General features: G+C 42.6%; 1 protein-coding gene and 1 long non-coding RNA gene across 2 annotated transcripts in view; both read left to right on the top strand.

The window, feature by feature from the left end:
• Positions 1–21,457, top strand: part of NRXN1 (neurexin 1) — a 2,115,739-nt gene that overhangs the window by 606,640 nt on the left and 1,487,642 nt on the right. The gene's annotated exons all lie outside the window — the stretch shown is intronic.
• Positions 365–15,583, top strand: LOC115465398. Its single transcript, XR_003941406.1, has 3 exons — positions 365–377; positions 15,357–15,362; positions 15,480–15,583. It is a non-coding gene; the product is annotated as an uncharacterized LOC115465398 (long non-coding RNA).

Here is a 21,457-nt window from a genome sequence, read left to right as displayed (position 1 = left end):
AAGACACCCATAGGAATACATCGGCATTTAACGTGCATCTATTTTTAACATGCACTAAAAACGGCTGTGTGCCTAAGTAAAAGACCCCCTTAGTGAGTTGTGCACTTAAATTCTAATTATTGCCAATTAGTGCTCATTATTGCTTGATAACTGCTGTTATCAACGCTAATTAGTATGTTAAGCCAATTAAGTTACGTGCATTGTTGTGGAATATGCTTAGATTTCATCGCGGAACACTAGGAGGTCTGTATAGAATCCGGCACTTAGAGGTCCTTTTACAAAAGCGCGCTGAAACATGGCTTGTGGTAGTGTCGGGGTTTGGGTGCATGCCAATCCATTTTTCATCACACCTGTGAAAAAGGCCTTTTGGGGGGGGGGTGAAAATGGACGTGCGGCAAAATCAAAATTGCCACGCGTCCATTTTGGGTCTGAGACCTTACCGCCATCCATTGACCTAGTGGTAAAGAATCCGGCGGTAATGACCTACACGCATCGAATGCCACTTGGCATGCATCCATTGTGCGCATCCGAAAATAAAAAATATTTTTCAAACGTGCGTATCGGACACGCGCAGAAAATGAAATTACCACAAGAGCCACACGGTACTCGGGCGGTAAGCCCATTTTGGCGCGCGTTGGGCGCGCTTAGACACACAGCTTAGTAAAAAGATCCCTTAGTGCTCTTTTTTTGGGGCACTGAATTTTGAGCAGGTTTACATTTTTGAGATGAGAACGAAAGTTTGGGTTATTTTTTCCATGACATTGAAGTATAGCACTTTCCCTGAGGAAGCTTTACTGGAGTGAAACGATGGTCCCGTCAGGCTTAGTAGAAAAAGATAAGTTCTTTCTTGTCATGGCGTTTCTGAATTCCTGCAAGATAGCTATTAAATGAATTATATTGAAGAGTTAAACACTTTGAATAAAGCGGAGCTTTCAAGACATGATTGAGAGTGTGCAACAAGCTTGCAGCCTTGACCAGTTAAACTGCTCTGAGGTCTTTTCTCCTCCAAAAAGAAAAATAGGTGAGCACTTTGGGCTGACAAAGGGGAAAGCCTTTATGCACATTGAAATTGATTTGGCAACACCTGTGCAATTTAGGTGGGTTGTATTTCATACTGCTGTTATGTGTGTGTGTGTTTTGCATAATAGCATGTACTGAATTTGGGAAGCCATATCTAAAGTTCCTCCCCTAACACCTAAATGCTATAGTCCACAGCTGCAAAAGGGGTGTGCACATGAGTGGATCAGGGGCGTGTCTTGCAGTTGCACATCTAAATGTATAGAATACTGTCACTTAAGGCACTCATCTGCCGACTTTAGGAACAACAATTAACACCAGTCTTTGACAATGGCATACGTACTTGCTCTTGAAGTTAGGTGTGTGCATGCTGACCTTCACTCTCTTTTATATCAGCAATTGCCATATTCAAAACTATTTAACTGGCCAAGAATGGCAGCTGGCCTGATAACTGGTACTTAGCCGGCTATCCAGAAATATTCAGCGGGGGACAGACGGCTATATCCAGCTGAATATCCTTGGTCAGCGGATAGCAGCTAGCCAGTTGTATCACGCGATATAACTGGAAATTCTGGAAAATTCAGCGCCAGCTAAGCGGCCAAATATGACTGTGTTAATAGCTGGTATTATTTGGCCAGTTTGAATGTAACCAGCTAGCACTGAATATCGGCTTGGCCGGTTAAGATCAAACCGGCCGAAAATAAATTAGATATTCAATGCTGGTCACCAGAAAAAGACCAGTACTGAATATCCGGGCTCAGCACAGACCTCGAGAGGCAGTCCAGCTACCTTCCGCAGTCTGAATATCACCCCCAATGAAAAAAACACCATGAAAATGAAAAGTTTCTGGTGCCTGGCCCTATTTAAAACTAGTTAATCGTAATCTAATGCTCAAGAACAATTATTATACTGAGGGGTCATTTTACAAAGCTGTAGGAAGCACTAGTGCATTCTAGGCGCATAGGCAGACCTCAATTTGTGTGTGTGTGTGGGGGGGGGGGGGCTGAGTCTAAAGTGGGAGGGTATATTTTGCCCCATCTCCCTGCTGCTCTTCGCCCCCCCCCCCCCTCACTGCAACCCCACATAAGCCTTTCTCCAGCGCTGTTCGCTTCCACATGCCGCCTGCCCTGCTTCCCCCTGTGGAGCACATGCTCAGTTTTAATGAAATTAAGCATGTACAAAGCCTTGCGCATGCTGAATTTCACTAAAACCGAGCATCCGTGCTGCAGGGGGAAGCAGGGCAAGCACCGTGTGGCAGCAAACCACGCTGGAGGAAGGTTTCTGCTGGTGGTGCTTGAGAACCCCTGCCAGCCAAATCAACAGGTCTTGGGAGGCCCAAATCCAATTTGGGGGACCCAGGCTCCCTAAGGCCCTCCCGTGGCTGTGCCACAGATGTGTGCTTATCACAACTGAAAAGGACTTATTGCGGGATGTGCTGACATGTCCTGTGGCAATTTTGTTATGTGTGTGCACAAATCACACGCTAAAAAAAATATTTTTATGCCGATTGAACATGTCTGTGGGGGACAGTTGTGGACATTTCTGTGTTATCAGTTAGCATTGCATCTGCATTCCCATGCACTAGTTGATCAGCATGTGATTGAGGTCTGAGCCCTTACTACCTACAAAATAAGTGGCAGTAAGACCTCTCGTGGTAATATTTTTTAATGGCCTCATGCTAATGGCAAAATTAGCATGTGGCCATTAATTCAGGAAATGGAACATTGGCCATCTTCCAGCAGCAAATAAGGGTGCGTCAAGGCCACTTTTTAGTGCAGCTTAATAAAAGGACCCCTGAGATAGCTATATATTTGGAGAGTGATTGCACTTAGGATATCAATGTCCAGAAAACACTCAAATGCAGAGTAGTTTAAATGATCCAAATGTCATCAAAAGCATGTGTGTGAGTGTGTGTGTAAAACACCACATCTTATTAAAAATGTAATAAGCTATAAAGCTGGATTGTTTGCCTCAGCAGTGCCACTCTTTGAATTAAATTGTAATCAACCGAGAATGGCAGCACCGACCCTCCTCGTCGGCCAAACAATACTATTATTTTTTTTTAAGCTTCTTAAATGTGTTTATACTCATAATGCAATTTTGGGCATAATTGAACGAAAACGTCTATCTCCATATAGACGACCATGTTTTATTCGACAATTTGTGAGCTGGGCGTTTTTGTTTTTCAGTGATAATGGAAAATGAAAGCGCCCAGCTCAAAAACGAATAAATCCAGGATTCGTAGTGCACTGGTCCCCCTCACATGCCAGGACACCAACCGGGCACCCTAGGGGGCACTTTTACAAAAACAAAAAAAAAGATAAAAGAGCTCCCAGGTGCATAGCACCCTTCCCTTGTGTGTTGAGTCCCCCAAATCCCCCTCAAAACCCACTGCCCACAAGTCTACACCATTACTATAGCCCTAAGGGGTGAAGGGGGGCACCTACATGTGGGTACAGTGGGTTTGGGGGGGTTGGACGACTAAGCATTAAGCAGCACAATTGTAACAGGTAGGGGGGGGGGATGGGCCTGGGTCCACCTGCCTGAAGTCCACTGCACCCCCTAACAACTGCTCCAGGGACCTGCATACTGCTGCCAAGGAGGTGGGTATGACATTTGAGGGCGAAAATAAAAAGTTGTGAAACATCATTTTTTGTGGTGGGAGGGAGTTAGTGACCACTGGGGGAGTCAGGGGAGGTCATACCCGATTCCCTCTGGTGGTAATCTGGTCATTTAGGGCACTTTTTGGGGCCTTATTCGTGAAAAAACAGGGTCCAAGAAAAGTGCCCTAAATTCTAGCTATAAACGCATACTTTTTTTCCATTATCGGCGAAAGGCGCCCATCTCTATTTGGGTGATAACCACGCCCCAGTCCCGCCTTCACCATGCCTCCGACACGCCCCCGTCAACTTTGTACGCTTCCGCGATGGTGTGCAGTTGAAAACGTCCAAAATCGGCTTTCCATTATACCGATTTATTCGTTTTTGTGAGATAAACGTCTATCTCCCGATTTGGGTCGAAATCTAGGCGTTTTTCTTTTTCAATTATAAGGTGGCTATTCAACTATAGCTTCAACAAATGATACATCATTAGTAGCAAAACATACATGTCAGACAATCCAGCCCCTGACCGGCACCTTTTCCATTAAAAGGAAATTTCTTTATAAAGATAAGTGAAATATTAATGGGGCACTTTTACTAAGCTGCGTAGGCACCGAATGTGTGCCAAATTGGAGTAACTGCCCAGTTACCTCATGGCCCTTGCGGTAATTTCAATTTTGACACATGTCTGCTACGCTCATCTGAAAAATATTTTTATTTTCTGGCACGCCAAATGGACGCATGCCAAGTGCCATTTGATGCATGTAGGTCATTGCATTGATATTTAGCCATCAACAATAATCATCATCAGATTTTTAAAATTTCAAAGCATAAAAATCAACATAAAAACAGTCAATTTGGTTTTCATGCCCAACATGATACCGAGACTTTGTTGATTTCAATATTTGGTTTAATCAAATCTGGCATTGACAAAGGTTCTTCTTATATTAGACATTTCAGCAGCCTTTGATTCTATTGAACATGAGATTTTTAATTAAATGGTTGGAATCTGTAGGGACTACTGAATCGGTTTTGAAATTGTTTAATTAGTTTTTGTCTTTAAGAAAAGTTTGTGTTGTGAAGAGTCGACGACAACATTCTTCTATTCTTGATGTATCATTGAGAGTTCCACAAGGATCTGCCATTTTAACATCTTCATATGCCGTCTTTGCAAATTATTGGGTTATTTTGGTTTACGCTGATGATATTCAGAGTTTTTTTTTCCTGTGTTGGTAAATCTGTTTCTGAAAGTATTGATTATGTTTAAAATCCATAAGTTACAACAAATTACTTTCTTATGCATTATTCTTTGTTATGTATCCTATACTGTTTATTGTAAGCCACATTGAACTCAAACTTCTTCACCCAACGTGTAATTAAACTCTGGAATTCATTGCCGGAAAATGTGGTGAAGACGGTTAGCTTAGCAGAGTTTAAAAAGGGGTTGGACGGTTTCCTAAACCGCTACTAAACGGACTTGGAAAAATCCAAAATCCCAGGAATAGAATGTTTGTACGTTTGGGAAGGTTGCCAGGTGCCCTTGGCCTGGATTGGCCGCTGTCGTGGACAAGATGCTGGGCTCGATGGACCCTTGGTCTTTTCCCAGTATGGCATTACTTATGTACTTATGGGATAATGTGGGATATAAATGTCACTAATAAAATAAAAAAAAATAAAAATACCACTCGGATTCTTTACTGCGGTAAGATCTCAGACCCAAAATGGACACGCAGCAATTTTGATTTTGCTGCACGTCCATTTGTGGCCTTTTTTACAGATGCACTAAAAATGGATCAGTGCCCACACAAAACCCACGCCTACACTACCGCAAGCCATTTTTCACCGTGCCTTTGTAAAAGGACCCTAATATTTGTTGAAGCTAAAGTTGAATATGGCTTTAAAAATTGCATTATGAGTATAAATACATATAAGAAGCCTTAAAAAAATAATAGTATTGTTTGGCCAATGAGGAGGTGGGTGCTGTCATTCTCGGTTGATTACAATTTAATTCAATGAGTGGCCACCACTGAGGCAATTTAGCTCTATAGCTTGTTACATTTTTAATAAGATCTGGTGTTGTCCAAGTGTAAAAACATGATTTGCATGTTTAAATGGCTCGATACATGTAAGAGCCAATTTTAGAAAAGCCACAGCACATACAGGTTTGAAAGTGGTATGTTCTGGTTATGGTTGGAGCAGGTCAGGAAAGTTCAATCATAGGTTTTAAAACATTTGCCTGTCAGCATTCACACCTGCCCCTTCTCACTTGTAAGTGTCAGTTAACTGCTCATTGGGACTAGGCTTTTGAAGAATGATTGAGGCAGCAATTATGCTTAACTCCTGGGGAGTTAAAACCAGTGGCATAGCTAGGTGGGGGCCTGGGTCCCTCAAAATTTCATCTGGGCCCCTGGTTTTGCTGGCGGGCATCCCCAACCCCCGCCAGCTGAAGTCTTCTTCAGCGCCGGTCTCTGGTGCTGCCGTGTTCCCTGCCCTGCTCTTTCTTCCTCTTCACGTCCTGCATGCTCCTTTAAGTGAAACTGATGCCTTGCCGCCGGTCCCAGCCCCTTCTCTCTACTACAGCTCACCTCCGAGAAAACAGGAAATTACATCAGAGAGGTAGGCCGCCTTTTGAAAAACAAGAAAAGAAAAGGTCGTTTTGGGGAAGGAAGGGAGGTGATGTCAGATCATGGCCAGGGTGGGGGAGATGGTGGCAGTAGACCCAGGGAAGCAACTTAATCCTTGCCTCAGGTGGCAGATTGACTTGGGCCACCTCTTCTCAGGCCACTGCCCAGAATGTTTCCAGAAAATTGGCCAATATTCAGGACAGTGCCTGGATAGCTTTTTATGTAGTCCTATCTGCCTAGTTAGCTAGCTAACTGCTGGTACCTGAATAAGTGCCAGCTTTGCCCAGACTCCACCCCTGAACTGCCCCAATACTACCTAAATAAGTTATCACTAATTTTTAAGTTGGGACCACTTTGAAGTTAATGTGCTGAGGTAGAGCTGCCAAATATCTTCCAATGTGAGGTCACAACACTGCTGACGAGTGTGTGCCAATGACATCTACCCCACCAACCCACCTTCACACTATTTATTGGGTTTATCCTCAAGGAAGTGGGCATTTCTAAATGTATTCTCTGTATCTTTTGAGAAATGCTTTTTCCTTTGAGCATGTGGCTTTTCCCAGTGGTGTAGCCATGGGGGGGGGGGGGGTAGGTGGGGGCTTGGCCTCCTCCACACACACACACACTTTGGTCACGGGGCCCCTCCAGAACTGCAGTACCCCTTTACCTTTGCTGGTGAGGATGCCAAAGCCTCAACAGACAAACAAATACAGTGGCGCCTCTCCCTTCCTCCTCCACACACTGCTTCCTTAAGGCAAAAGTTGGCGCATGCCTTCAGCCACCAATACTGGGACTTCTCACGCATACGACTTCTGCTTTAAGGAAGCAGCACGAGGAGGAGGGGAGTGGCGGCACTGTATTTATTTGGCTGGTGGAGCCCTGGCATCCCTGCCAGCAAAGGTATATTTGGCACGTACGGGGGTAGTTGGAGGAGGAGGGATCCATGCGTTGCACCCCCCCCCCCCCCCCCAGTCCATCCTTGGGCACCACCAAAATTGGTGGGCTGGCTATACCCCTGGCTCTTCCGATCATTCATTTTCTCCCTTCTGTCATGAACTTGGTTAGAGAGGCAGAGAGCAGCACAAAAAATGCCAGAATGCTGATGAGGGTCTCCCCAGAGGTCTCCAACGGCTGCCATTGGTCCCCAGGCCATGCATTGAAGAACACTGACCTAGACAATGCAGAGGTTAGCAGTGTTGATTATTCTGAAGCACTAACTGGGCACAAGGAGGAGTCTGGCTTGAATATTGACCCCTTAGTATATGTTTAAGTGCAACTTTTGCTAGTTCTTGACAAATGAGGCAACATTAACAGTGGTCAAAAATGAAAACATCAAAAGACATCTCTATCTCTCTATATATCACAAATATCAATTAGAGAGGTTGGTTATAGTCTGTCGATCTATCTTTATTTTCTGATAATGCTTACCTGCACACACTTTAAAGCCCTTTGGTGATAAGTCCTTGGTGTATTTCCTTTTTGGTTGCCATGGCAATTTATTGAATATCGAGCTCAAGAGAAGCTGTAAAAGACTTGTTTGCTTTGTTGGAAAAAAACAAACAAACAGACCTAAGGCTGAAAATCAAACTATGGAAACTAAATCTGAGCTGTGAAGCACTGAAGTTTGAGATTTTTTGTGCTATTGACAAAACGTGGGCAAGAGGAATTATTAAAATAGTATCAATTTAAATAATAAGATATGCACTGGCAGCTATTAAGTATATTTCATCTGAGCCTGTAACTACTGCATGAAAACACATGCATTTAAAAATTTCAAATGATGCAGTACACACAATGTTTCTGGCTGGCTCCTTCCGTAAAAAGTCAGGAGAGGAGTTGTGATGTCATAACAAATGCAAGGATGGGAGGAAACCTGCCTGTCTTTTCTTTTACTTTCACAAAGAAATGCCAGGAGAAAACTTCTGTTGGTGGTGAACCACTAGTTGAAGCAATACAGAGGTGGTCAAAAGAAGTAATGGAACAACAATCAGGTCTTCACCAAAAGCTTTATTGTAAAAAAAACCCAAAAAACCCAACACAGCTGGATTTCGGCAAAATTACCTGCATCAGGGGTCCCAATGATTGGCACAGTTTGCAACTTATCCAGTGTATTTGACATGGTAGATCACAACATACTAACCAAACTATTGGACAAACTTGGAATCGGCGGTAACATTATTAACTGGATAAAAGGATTCATCACCTCAAGGTCCTATCAAATTAAATCATCCACTGATATCTTATCCCCCTGGTCACCTATCTGCGGAGTACCTCAAGGATCCCCTTTATCGCCAATACTCTTCAATCTAATGATGATCCCACTAGCCAAAGCCCTATTCAGACATGGTCTAAACCCTTTCATTTATGCTGATGATGTTACTATATTCATTCCCTTTAAATCAAACCTAACAGAAATCTCTGATAGAATATTCATGGGCATGAACATCTTAACCTCCTGGGCCAACGCCTTTAGGATGAAATTGAACAAAGAAAAAACACAGTGCCTAATCCTTTCATCTCAGCACTCCACAATTCCCCCATCTAATCTCACCATCTCCAGCACTACAATTCCCATTTCTGAAAACCTGAAAATCCTTGGAGTGACACTAGACAGCCACCTCTCCCTCGACAATCACGCCACATCCACCACAAAGAAAATGTTCACAATGATGTGGATATTGAAACGCGTAAAACCATATCTACCCCAGAAAACATTCCAGAATTTAGTGCAATCCACGGTACTTAACCATGCTGATTACTGCAACAGTATTTTCTTAGGCTGCAAAGCCTATATCCTAAAAAAACTTCAGACCGCCCAAAATACAGCAGCAAGACTCATCTTTGGCAGATCACGTTTTGAGAGTGCAACTCCTCTCCATGCAAGACTGCACTGGCTCCCAATCAAAGAACGTATCAATTTCAAAGCCCAGACTTTAATCCACAAGATAATACACGGAGAATCTCCAAACTATATGATAAATCTGGTCGACCATCCAGCAGGAAACATGTCTATATCCTCAGGAAAGTACCTCAACCTGCACTACCCCAGCTGTAAAGGTCTCAAGTACAAAACTTATTATGGATCCAATTTCTCCTTCCTGGTCAGCCGTCTATGGAACGCTCTCCCTAGACCTATCTGAGCAATCCATGATCACCTACCATTCAAAAAAGCACTAAAAACCCATCTATTCAAGCAAGCCTACCCAAAAGACCCAGATTAATCTCATGAACCCATTTACCTTACATATACTGAAGAGAAAACAACATTGACCCAGAATCTATCTCCCACCTTACCCTCCTCTCTCTATCACCTGTCTCTTCCTACCTACCAATCCATTTACTACCCATCCATCCTTCTATTATGTTATACTTAATTTCCTACTTTACATAACAAAATTCTGTGTTACCTATTACTATGTAAGCCGCATTGAGCCTGCTTTTAGTGGGAACGTGCGGGATATAATAAATAAATAAATAACACTGATAACACAAAGTGCAGATAATTTTCAACCTGACTGGAGTTCATAATAGCACTGCCTGTGGTTTCACTACAAATGCTCATTTATACTTCTTATATGGCAGAGAGGTCATGCCCAATGCATCCCAGGATGCACTGTGTGGGGCAGGGGACCACCATTTTGAAGGTGATAGCCTGGAGGGAGAAGCAAGTGAGGATTGCTCCTGCCTCATTTAAGGGGGTCCCCACTAGACACCAGAGATTACTTTTTTTTTTATCCAGGTGGGGTGAGTAGACATGTGGGAGGAGGAGTGAAGGGTGTCATTAGACACCAGGGCAGTTCTTTTAAGGTGGGCAGGAAGGAGGACCAGATGGACCTGTTGGGGGTGCAAGGAAGGGAGGGAAATTGGCTGGTGCTGGTCCCATCGAGGGATTGGAAGAGCCACTAGACACCAAGGAAAGTCATTTTTAATATGGGCGGATGATGGAAGGGATCCAGGCTGGGCCGATTGGGAAAGGGCTGGTCTTGTCAAGGGGAGGGGTTCCAGAAGGAAATTATAGTTTGGTGTAGCAGAGGGAAAAGAGATGGGGCTGATGCTGACCTCAGTGGCTCTGTGCCACCTTGTACCTGACAATAGGTTTCAGGTGTGGAGCCCCTTCAGTAGGTTAGTTTATTAGCATTTGCTATACTGCCTTTGCCAACTTAGGAGATCAAAGCAGTTTACAAAAAATTATTTATTTATTTTTGGATTTTGCTCACTTCCTTTTCAGTAGTAGCTCAAGGTGAGTTACATTCAGGTACACTGGATATTTCTCTGTCCCAGGATGGCTCACAATCTAAGCTTGTACTTGAGGCAATGGAGGATTAAGTGACTTGCCCAAGATCACAAGGAGCAGCAGTGGAATTTGAACTGGCCACTTATGGATTGCAAGACCTGTGCTCTAACCACTAGGCCACTCCTCCACAAGTCAGAGGAAACTGAAAAGAACTGCAATATTTATAGATAAGATAAAAGTCATCCATACAAGCTACAATCAACGGAAAGACTGGATCAGGGCAGGGGAAAGGGGTGGGGGGGGGGAGAGAAAAGAAGGGGAGATAAGGTTTTCCTTGAAATTAAATAGTCCAAAAGAAGAGAAAAGAAGGAAAAGAAACCCAATTAAGTGGTATCAAAAGCTATGTATGTTACTATGTTTGAGTGATACTACATTTTCTACATTGTAGTTCTTTTCTTACAGTTTTCACTTTGTTTTTTTAATTCTGTACACTGCCCAGATCTGCCAGTCAGCTTGTGAATAAACTATAAACTATTAACGCACTTTAAGAAAAGGTTCTCTAAGTGTTAGAAGGATTGCAACCCAAACTGGAACTTCAATAATAGAATTTCTAAATAGATAACACCTTGTGAAATAATATATTAAAATAATTGATTCTCCTCCTTCCCAAAACAGCAAAAAATTAAAGTACTGTGTGAATGAATTTAATGGCAGACCCAAAATTTCCTGGATATTACCAGTATTTTGCACATTCATAGCTTCAGTCTCTGGATCAGAGAGGGTTATTAGATGTCTTGGAATTTAAAATTAACTTTTGCTAAAAATATAAATTCATTCAGAAATGTGCTAACGCTATCAAATTTTAAAGCTGAATATTATACAAATCTAACTCAATTTCAAATGTGCTACCACAGCAACCTTGTAAGTTTCCGTTTAACGCCTTGCATGCAGAAAACTGTTGTTTGAGTAGCGTAGATTGATTCTGTCGCATCTGTTCTGCAAGGTGGAAATTTCATAGGGGCTCTTCTACTAAGCTACGCTCAGTGCTAACACGTGCCTAATGCAGCAGAAATGGCCTAAAGCAGGACATGCTAAGCATTCCGTTTTAGTTTTGTATCTGCACACACTAAAGGGGAAATTCTATGTATGGAACCAAATGTTAGATGCTAATTTCATGCCGAATATGTGATGCAAAAAAAGCATTCTAATGGCTGCAAGACGCCAAAATGAGGCAGAAACGGCATATTACTACTACTACTACTACTTATCATTTCTAAAGCGCTACTAGACGTACGCAGCGCTGTACACTTGAACATGAAGAGACAGTCCCTGCTCGACAGAGCTTACAATCTAATTAGGACAGACATACAGAACAAACAAGAGATAAGGGAATATTAAGGTGAGGAGGATAAAATAAGGGTTCTGAACAAAGTGAATAAGGGTTAGGAGTTAAAAGCAGCATAAAAAATGTGGGCTTTTAACTTAGATTTGAAGACGGCCAGAGATAGAGCTTGATGTACCAGCTCAGGAAGTCTATTCCAGGCACATGGTGCAGCAAAATAAAAGGAACGGAGTCTGGAGTTAGCAGTGGAGGAGAAGGGTGCAGATAAGAGAAATTTACCCAGTGAACGGAGTTCCCAGGGAGGAACGTAGGGAGAGAAGAGAGTGGAGAGATACTGAGGAGCTGCAGAGTGAATACACTTATAGGTCAATAAAACATACTTAAGTGCCCATTTATAGAATAGCAACTAAGGGGCCCTTTTACTAAGCCGCGTAGGTGCCTATGCACCCTCAATGCACATCAATTTGGAGTTACTGCCCAGCTACCGCGCGGCCCGTGCGGTAATTTCATTTTTTTCATGCGTCTGATGAGCGGTGAAAATCAGGTGGTAACTCCAACTTGATGCACGTAGGCAATTACCACATGGTTAACAGACCTTACCGCTAAGTCAGTGGCTGGCAGTAAGGTCTCAGACCCAAAATGGAAGCATGCCAATTTTTATTTTGCCGCATGTCCATTTTTGGCAAAATTTTTAAAAAAAGGCCTTTTTTTACAGGTGCGCCGAAAAATGATTCTGCACACGTCCATAACACGCGCCTACATTACTGTAGCCCATTTTTAGCGCACCATAGTAAAAGGACCCCCTAAGTGTTTCCATGCAGATCTGCAAAGGGGGTGTGGCCATGGGAAAGGCGTGGGTGGGCCTAGGCGTTCCCTTGAAATGTGTACATCTAACAGATGATTCACTAAGGACCGAAATGTACCAGGTGCATTTTTCATTCCAAAAGGCATTAGAGTACACTCATACAGACCAAATGGAGTAAGAAATGCTGATCGCTCCTGAGCAGCAGCTGCAAGGGGAATCTGCCAGTACCCTCGACTAAGGTCCATTCTAGTCAGGTACTGAGTCCCAGCTAAGTAGTCTAGTAACTCTGAGAGCTGTTGCAATGCAGCTTTGTGATTGAGGCTGATGCGGAGATATAAATTTCAAATCGTCAGCATACATGAAGTGTTTAATTTGAAAAGTTAATAATTTTTCATTAAAAAGGTAAATATATTAGAAAAGGTGAAATAATCAAGGCTTATGGGACACCATATACATCTAGGAGAGAAACTCAACAATTATCTCCTATTGCTGTACATTAACTTCTGCTGGAAAGACATAATTGAGCCCATTACTTTGTATTTTCACAGATTCATAGCAATGAAAGATTGTTTAATAAGATAAGATGGCTAATACTATGGCCCCTGATTTTCTGCAGCTGACATTTTAAGATTTTGTGGAAGGGTTTTCAAATTTATGTGGCAATTATGTGACACATTTGCATAACTTACAATGGGTCTGCTTATTAATTCATGTCTATTTGCATTTTATGTCTTATAAATTAAGCTGTTTTCTGCTATTTCTTTTGTGGTTGATCAATTTATTTGGTTCATTGGCGGGGGGGGGGGGGGGGGGAAGAAAGCTTAGTGGTTAGTCCAGGGATGCTGAGAAGAGAGGGGGGGAGCAGTGAGAGGAAATAGAGGACAAGGAATCTTTGGAATGGGATGGGAAAAAGGATCCCAGGAAAGGGATCATAGCACAAAAGAAGTCATGGCAATGAGAGGGGCATGGGAGGGTCAGGGGCATTCCAAAGACTTAGACGCTGTGTTATAGAATTTAGATGATGCGCGCCCAAGTTGCGCATCAGTGCTACGATAATCAGAACCAAACGTGGGCGGTGGAGGCCGTTAGCAGTGCAGGAAATGAGTGCATCACAAATTAGTGCAAATAGATTGCTAATGAAGACAAACGGATGTTAATAAGGTCATTTTCTATTCCCTCCTAATGCTCAGAGAACAGCGCGCAAAACAAAGCCACGCTTACCGTTGAAAAAATGACATCAGCTTGGATCAGGCATTAAGGTGTTTGAAGAGAGGATTTCTCTTGATTCTTCCTTTAAAATCTGCCAGTTTTTATATAATTTGGAAGCAGAAGGAAGCCCTTGCAAGCCCCTAAATGCTCGTGGTGAGAAACAAATATATGCAAGTCAAAGCCAACCCAAAAGTGAAATCGCATTTAAATATAAGTGTTCCAATTAAAGATTGAAATGCTTATATTTAAAGATGCAGAAAACAGACACCGATGTGGGCTTCACTTTTGGCTTTTGCCAGGCTTACTGTGAAACTCCTCTGCGCATGCACCAAGCACAATCCCCCCCTCCCCCTTGCTTTTGATTTTACAGCACACATACAATTCAATACCACAACACGGGCATTCGGCATTCACTCAGTCACCCCCTTCTAATCCAAACACCACACCAGAAGCCAATTTCTTTAACGAATGTGGATTTATTTAGGCCGCAGCCAGGTCCCAAAATTTCAACACTGCTCCCTCTGCTTGCTGAAATCCAAATGGCGCTGTGTCTCCCTTCACAGCCCTTCTTCACCCCTCCTCCCTACCCGCCCCTTTACCCATCACCCTTCAATCTCTTATCCTTCCTATCCACTCCCACTCCTCCCTCCCTCTCCCCCCTCCCACCCCAGGTTCTTCCTGAGCCTTCAGCCCGGTTGTAATCGGCTCCCCTTAAAGGGTGAGCCTTTCCATTTTCCTTTGAGCATTGGTGAGCTAGGTTTTGTGCGCTGTTCCAACGATACAGTTCCTGCGCTGTTGGCTTACTGCGAGAGTTCTGAGCAGTGGCCTGCAGGATTTACACCAGGTTTAAGCCGGCGTAAGTCCTTGCGTCCAACTTTGGGTGCGAGAATCCCCACTAGGTGTATATTCTATAAAGGGAGCTCATCCCGGAGTGCCATCTTGAGAGTAGTGCTAAGCACATATTTTTCTCTTCACCTATTTTTTTGGTGCTGTTACTGAATCTGGCTGTAAATACTTCCCCGCTAACTCCAAGCAAAGTACTGCGCAGTAGCTGCAACAGCAAAAGCTAGGATCATCCCCAACAGCTGCCACATTAAGGGGCCCTTTTATAAACCATCGGTAAGCCCATTGCGAGCTTAACGTGCGCTAAAGCAGAACTACCGCCAGCCCAACGTGGCCGTCGGTGGTAGTTCTGGCATTTCCACTGTGCCTTAAAAACATTGTTTTCTAACCCAGGCTCCCCACTGCATAGCCACGTGCAGCGGCGTACCAAGGGCGGGGCGGTGTGGGCGGTCCGCCCTGGCTGCACACCGCTGGAGGGGTGCAGAGAGCAGCCACGCACCTGTCAGCTCCGTTGGTTCCCTGCTCCCTCTGCCTCAGAACAGGTTACTTCCTGTTCCGGGGCAGAGGGAGCAGGGAGCCAGCGGAGCCGAGAGCAGAACACCTGCTCCCAGCAGCTAAGAATGCACCCGGGTGGGGGGGGGGGGGGGTTGATGCACCGGGAGGGGTGTCATTGCGCCGAGAGGGGGGAGTGTCATGCTGAACCCGGGGGGAGGGTTCATCGGCGATCCACCCCAGGTGGCAGCCGACCTAGGATCGTCACTGGCCACGTGACAAAAGTTATCTTGCCACATGGCCATTTTGTAAGGGATTTTTACCTGCTGTGGTAAAAGGGCCCTGGCACATGGAGAAAAACAGCCCCCCACTGCTACCGCAGAGCCTTTTTTCCCGCAGTTTAGTAAAAGGACCCCTAAGTTTGCAGCTATCACACAGTAAAGTCCCACTTCAAACCACGGTAACTGCAAATTGTATTACGGTTTCGTAAAAAGGCCCCATGGGATAGTAGGGCTAAATAGTTCCTAATATATCTAGATAGTGCAGATGGTGTCAATTATGGGTGGTGACAGTGCTTCTGTCCACTGCTTACCTCTAATTCATAATGAGCGGTCTAATGCAGTCCATGAAAATCAATGCTTATCAAGCACAAACCCTTACTGTGTATACTTTAACTTTCTATCCTTAAAGAGTTATTGTTATGCAATGTTTATTTTAACAGAAGTTAATTAGAACCAGAAAATTGCTCATTCTTTATAATTGCATCCATACATCTGGACATTCTGTTCTAATCCTTTTTCAAAAAAAATGCTCACTCAATGTATTAGGAGCTCAAGTTATTACCTTTGGGAAACAATGTTCTTCACCTTGTATTCATCCTGATATATTGTAGACTATTGAGCTGTCTTAGTTGATTGGGAAATTAAATGTGAGGCATCCTTTACTTCCCGAATTTAAACTTGCCTGACAGCAGCATACCTAATAAATTTAATTTCATCCACTCCTCCTGTTAGCATAATAATTGCCTTTATTGTAAATCAAAACACCAAATTCAAGTAATTAAATTAGGTCACACTCTACTCAAGTCAGCTCTATCATTTTTTTCATGCAGTTGATAATTTATGGTGTGCTCTGTGGCTCCTACCAGTAACCCTATTGGTAACAGAAAGATTGTGAAACATTGGGTCTTTTGTGGAGCCCAGATGACTTGACTGAAGTGGCATTAATATGAGTTAAAAATTGTAGTTTTGTGGGTGTCTCACCTTGTAATTCTAAGATTACACAACTGGAATCCTTTCCAATATATCAACAAGGAACCTCAAACCTCCTGATAGAGAACGTACTGCATAAAATGCACCATCCACTATTTTCTCAAGGAGTAGGATACTATCACTGGTTCCAGTGAGGAGAATGAGAGAGAAAAAAAAACACAAACACAAAAACTCATGAATACATGAGAAAAACGGATGGTATAAAAACTCTCCCTCTCCTTTACTACTTATAAAAATTAACAAGATGAAACACCTCCCCTCAAAACCACCAATCCAGTAAAAGACCGGTACTTACAAAAACCCCAACCCCGCACATTAATTTAAAGCCTGTACCCCCAATGTATAAAACTAACAAACCTAACCGCCCCGTTTCTCAAAATACAAAATGCAAGGAGACAGTTCCAAATCAATATCTCTCAAAACATCAAATTCACCTATCTTCTTGTGATAACTCCAGGCTGAGTTAGTATTGTAAGTCCAGGCTGATGACCGTGCAATTGGGGAAATCACCGCGCTGTTTAATCTGGAATGTTGACACCATCCCGTGACACCCTTCAACAAGTGTGCCTTGTTTCGCCGATATACAAGCTGCTTCAGGAAGGACAGTACGATGGGTCCTTCAAAGGACCTCACTAATTCAGCAAACAGTCCACGAATCCTTGATACATGCACTAACTGAATCCTGGTATACATTTTCATTCCTGAGGGACCCTTTTACTCAGTGCATTTTTTCTAGTGAAAAAGGTGCTGGTACTCAAATGCTAGGCCATTCTTTAAGGGTGGGGTGATCACTTACGGTCCCACCCCACAATAGCCAGGCCCCCTGCAACCAGTCACAGAATCTATGACAAGGCAGAATTGTTGTGTAGAGCCTGAGCTCTTTCATTAAAACTTGGGGACCATGAGTCAATTTTAGCAGACAACAGAAAAGGTGCTGGTACTCAGTACCTCCAAGTACCCCCTCAAAAAAAGCCCTGCTTTTACTAAGCAGCAGTAGGACTAACGTGCGGGTAATGTGGGCCAAATTGACACTACCGCCGGGGTAGCGTGGGCACATTTTTTCTACCATGGGGTGTTCCCGACGGCAATCGGCAGTGCGGCCATATTGGCATGAGTGGCATCTGAGCCCTTGCTAGGTCAATGGGTGGTGGTAAGTGTTCGGGCAGTAAATAGTTGCAAGCTACTTTTAATTTTAGCACATGGCCATTTACTGCCCCAGCAAAAAAGCCTTTTTTTCACAGCTGCAGTAAAAAAAACTGTCCAGCGCAGGCCAATTTCACGCGTCCAAAGTACCAGAGGCCACTTTTACCACAGTTAGCAAAAGGGCCCCTAAAACAGGCACAGATCTCCTGTTTTCTTTAATACTGTGTGTATCTTAAGTGAACTTCCCTCACCCACCCATGCCCCTCCCATAACCACACCCCCTTTTCCAGGTGCATGCTAAATTTATGCATGCATCTTTATAGAATAGCATCTAACAAGATGGAGGTGTAAATTTAATTTATTGCCAATTAGTGCCAATAATAGATTGTTAGCGACCGATTATTGGTGCTAATTGCCTTGTTACTCAATTAAATTGTGCACACAAATTGTCTGTGAAAATTTGTTCACGCTCTTTTGAATGCCATTTATAGAATTTGGGGGCTTGTGTTTGGAAACTAGTTGATGGATATTCTTTTGAGAAAACACAAAGCTTAGAGGCATTTGACTTTTTTTTTTAGTTACATTTGTACCCCACGCTTTCCCACTCATCGGCTTACATGGGGCAATGGAGGGTTAAGTGACTTGCCCAGAGTCACAAGGAGCTGCCTGTGCCTGAAGTGGGAATTGAACTCAGTTCCTCAGGACCAGAGTCCATCACCTTAACCACTAGGCCACTCCTCCACTCTGATTCAGGCTATACATGTGTGAATTTATAGTTGGATAAATTTTGGGTTGATTTATATATACTTAACTCTAGGAGTTTGTAGATAGCCACCACAAGATGGCACACCTAGGGATCTTTATACTAAAATGTACACCAGCTATCAGTGTTGCAACTATAAAGCAGTTTATAGACTTAACACACAACTAGAAAATAATTCCAATGAAATGAATAGGATAAAAGAAACATAGAAATAAGGCAGTGTTTCAAGAGATAGGAGAATATTTTTATTTCCATTTATTACCTTTAAAAGTGGACTAACACAGCTACCCTACCAGTTTACCCAAGGGATGAGAAAAATCCATGGCAGGCACGCTGTCCCCCGCCCCCCCCCCCCCCCAAAGACCCAAGACTGCATAATCATGCTTTGTTAAATGCTAACTTGAAGAGAGCCCATAGGTTAACTGTAGGCATGAAAACACTGGTTTTGTTGCTATAGTAAATTCATTTAGGGACCCTTTTACAAAAGCATGGCAAGACGGGTCTACCGCCAGGCACTTCGGAGAGTCCAGTAGTAGTTCCTTCTCCTACTGTGTATCATTTCTGGCACATCAAAATGTTTTATTCTTTGAGCAGCCACGCAGCAAATGTTTAACTTACGGCGCAATTTATCTTATAGTGGTCTATGAGGATAATAATACAAAATTTGCCAGCTTCAACAAAATCCTTCCAAATGAGTATATTGATATTTTTTTGAAAATATTTTTATAGATTTTTTTATACATTAAACATCATACAAAAAAAGGAAGGAAAAAGTCTCATCTGATTCCTTTATCGGGCAGAACGCCTTAAATTTCTTGAAGTACAAAATGTCATCACTGGCTAAAAAACCATCCCACCGTCCTTAATAGTTGTTTATTTCAAATCTTAAGCAAACAAAACACAAAACAACGAGCAACTACTTAGCTTTTAGCTTTTTTTAACTTGTGTCGCTTTGCCGGATCTCCTTCTCTTAATGATATTCCACAGTCGACCGTGGCCAAGGTTTTGTGACCTTCTTCGGGGCTCGTGGAACAAACTGTCAAGGCAAAGTAAAAATCTTATTCAAGCTGCAAATACATTTCAAAATCTTATACAAAACCTGAAATGTACTCCTGTTTCTCACAGTTTAACGTGGTAACTGGATCCTTGCATTACTAGCACAACATGGTGCCCTTCCTTTTAAAACCTGACGTCAGACGCCAGCTGGAGCTATCCTCCAATCTGCTCATACTACAGTTGTTTGAGCATCAAAAAAGTGACACTATTCTATTCTCACATTTAAGCCTGCCGGCTCCATGGTTTTTAAGTGAAAAATCCATTTCTGTTCCACTTGAAGTAAAATCAATCGTCTATCTCCTCCTCTTGGTAATATCTCGATCTTTTGAAAACTATACAGCACAGAGAGTCAAACGTGTGATTTTCACTATTGAAATGTACATCTAATGGAGATGTGGATTTCTTGGTATTTATATTACTTTTGTGTTCAGTTATACGTGTTGCTAACTTCCTGGATGTTTGTCCAATATAAAGCTTTTGGCTGGGCATTGAATACAGTATACAACAAAATCTGATTGACAAGAGGTATTATATCGAAGTGTTATAACTTTGCCTGTTTGTGGATCAGTAAAAGTAGGTGTTACCATCATAATGTTGCACATTTGACATGTGCCACATGTCGAATGTCCTCGTACTTCTGCTGGAGAATCTCGTAAGTCCATCGTCCTTAAAGCAGAGGGGCTCAATACAGTGATACCTCGGTTTTCGATGATAATCCGTCCGAAAACAATCAATGAAAACCAAAACAGACGAAAACCGAGGCAATTATTTCCATATGAATCAATGTAAATCCAATGAGCAGGAGAATGCATGGGTTGCCCTTTGTTTTCGCGAAATTAGCAGCGAAAACCGAGGCAACCAACGAAATCCGAGACAAAAGTTTCACTGAAAAAATCAACGAAACCAAAACCGACGCTAACCGACGTCAACGAAAACCGAGGTTTCACTGTATTTCTTTAAGATTTCTTCCCCTGCTAAAGGCAAAGTGAAGATTTAAAACGAAAATACTGGCATAGTTTGAAAAACATGCCAATGTTTTAAAATTCCTGTTGCCATTTTTGAAGGTACAGCCGTGAATCGCAATACACATGTTATTAGATCTTTTTCCTCAGTTTCTTTAGTCTTCTGTTGCAGTAAATATTCCCGATTGTTGTATTTCGCCCTTCTGTGTGCAGTTCTTATCACTTTTCTTGGATATCATCTTTCCAATAATCGTTTTTGTAAATACTTAGATTTTTCTTTGAAATCATCATCATCTGAACAGATGAGGCGGTATCTTAGAAACTGGGAAAATGGTAAACTATCCCTTAGTTTCTTCGGATGGCAGCTTTCATAGTCAAGGAAGGTATTTTGATCTTTTTCTTTCCTGAAGATGGTTGTCTCGAATCCATATTCTTCCTTTTTAACTCTTATGTTTAAGTACAAGATAACTTTTCTGTCATAGCTTGCAGGAAACTGTAAAGCTGGATGGCATTCATTAAGAGCTGATAAATGTTACTAAATCTTCCTTAGAACCCTTCCATAAAAAAAAATATCATCAATAAATCTCACCCACATATCTACTTTTCTAAAAAATGGGGAAGTATATACATTAACTTCTTCAAAATGAGCCATAAATAAATTGGCTATGGAAGGAGCCATGGTCATACCCATGACTACTCCAGATTTTTGTTGGAATAACTTCCCGTTAAACTGAAAGTAGTTTTTCTTCATGGCTAAGATATTAGTGAAGTGATAAACTGGGTTGGGACTTTAAAATCTTGTCTAGTATCCAGTATATCGGTCATAATATTTAAAGCCTCATTTTGTGGTATCACTGTGTACAGGCTTGTTACATCCAAGGTAACTAGCCAATTTATGTCTTGATATTGTATTCACCAGCAAAGGTTGTAGGAAGTCCTATAATGGAGGCCAACAGCAGGCGAGCTGGACCGGATACTAATGATGGTACTGAAGATCCCCAAGAAGGTCCAGCCAGGAATGTCTAAGCAAAACCGGAGGACAGAACTGGCTGCAAACAAAGCATGGTCAGGCAAGCTGGACTCAGGCCAGGCAGAG

This window comes from Microcaecilia unicolor, chromosome 3, assembly GCF_901765095.1.
Source record: "Microcaecilia unicolor chromosome 3, aMicUni1.1, whole genome shotgun sequence".
Lineage (NCBI taxonomy): Eukaryota > Metazoa > Chordata > Amphibia > Gymnophiona > Siphonopidae > Microcaecilia > Microcaecilia unicolor.
This window is presented reverse-complemented; position numbering and strand designations above follow the sequence as displayed.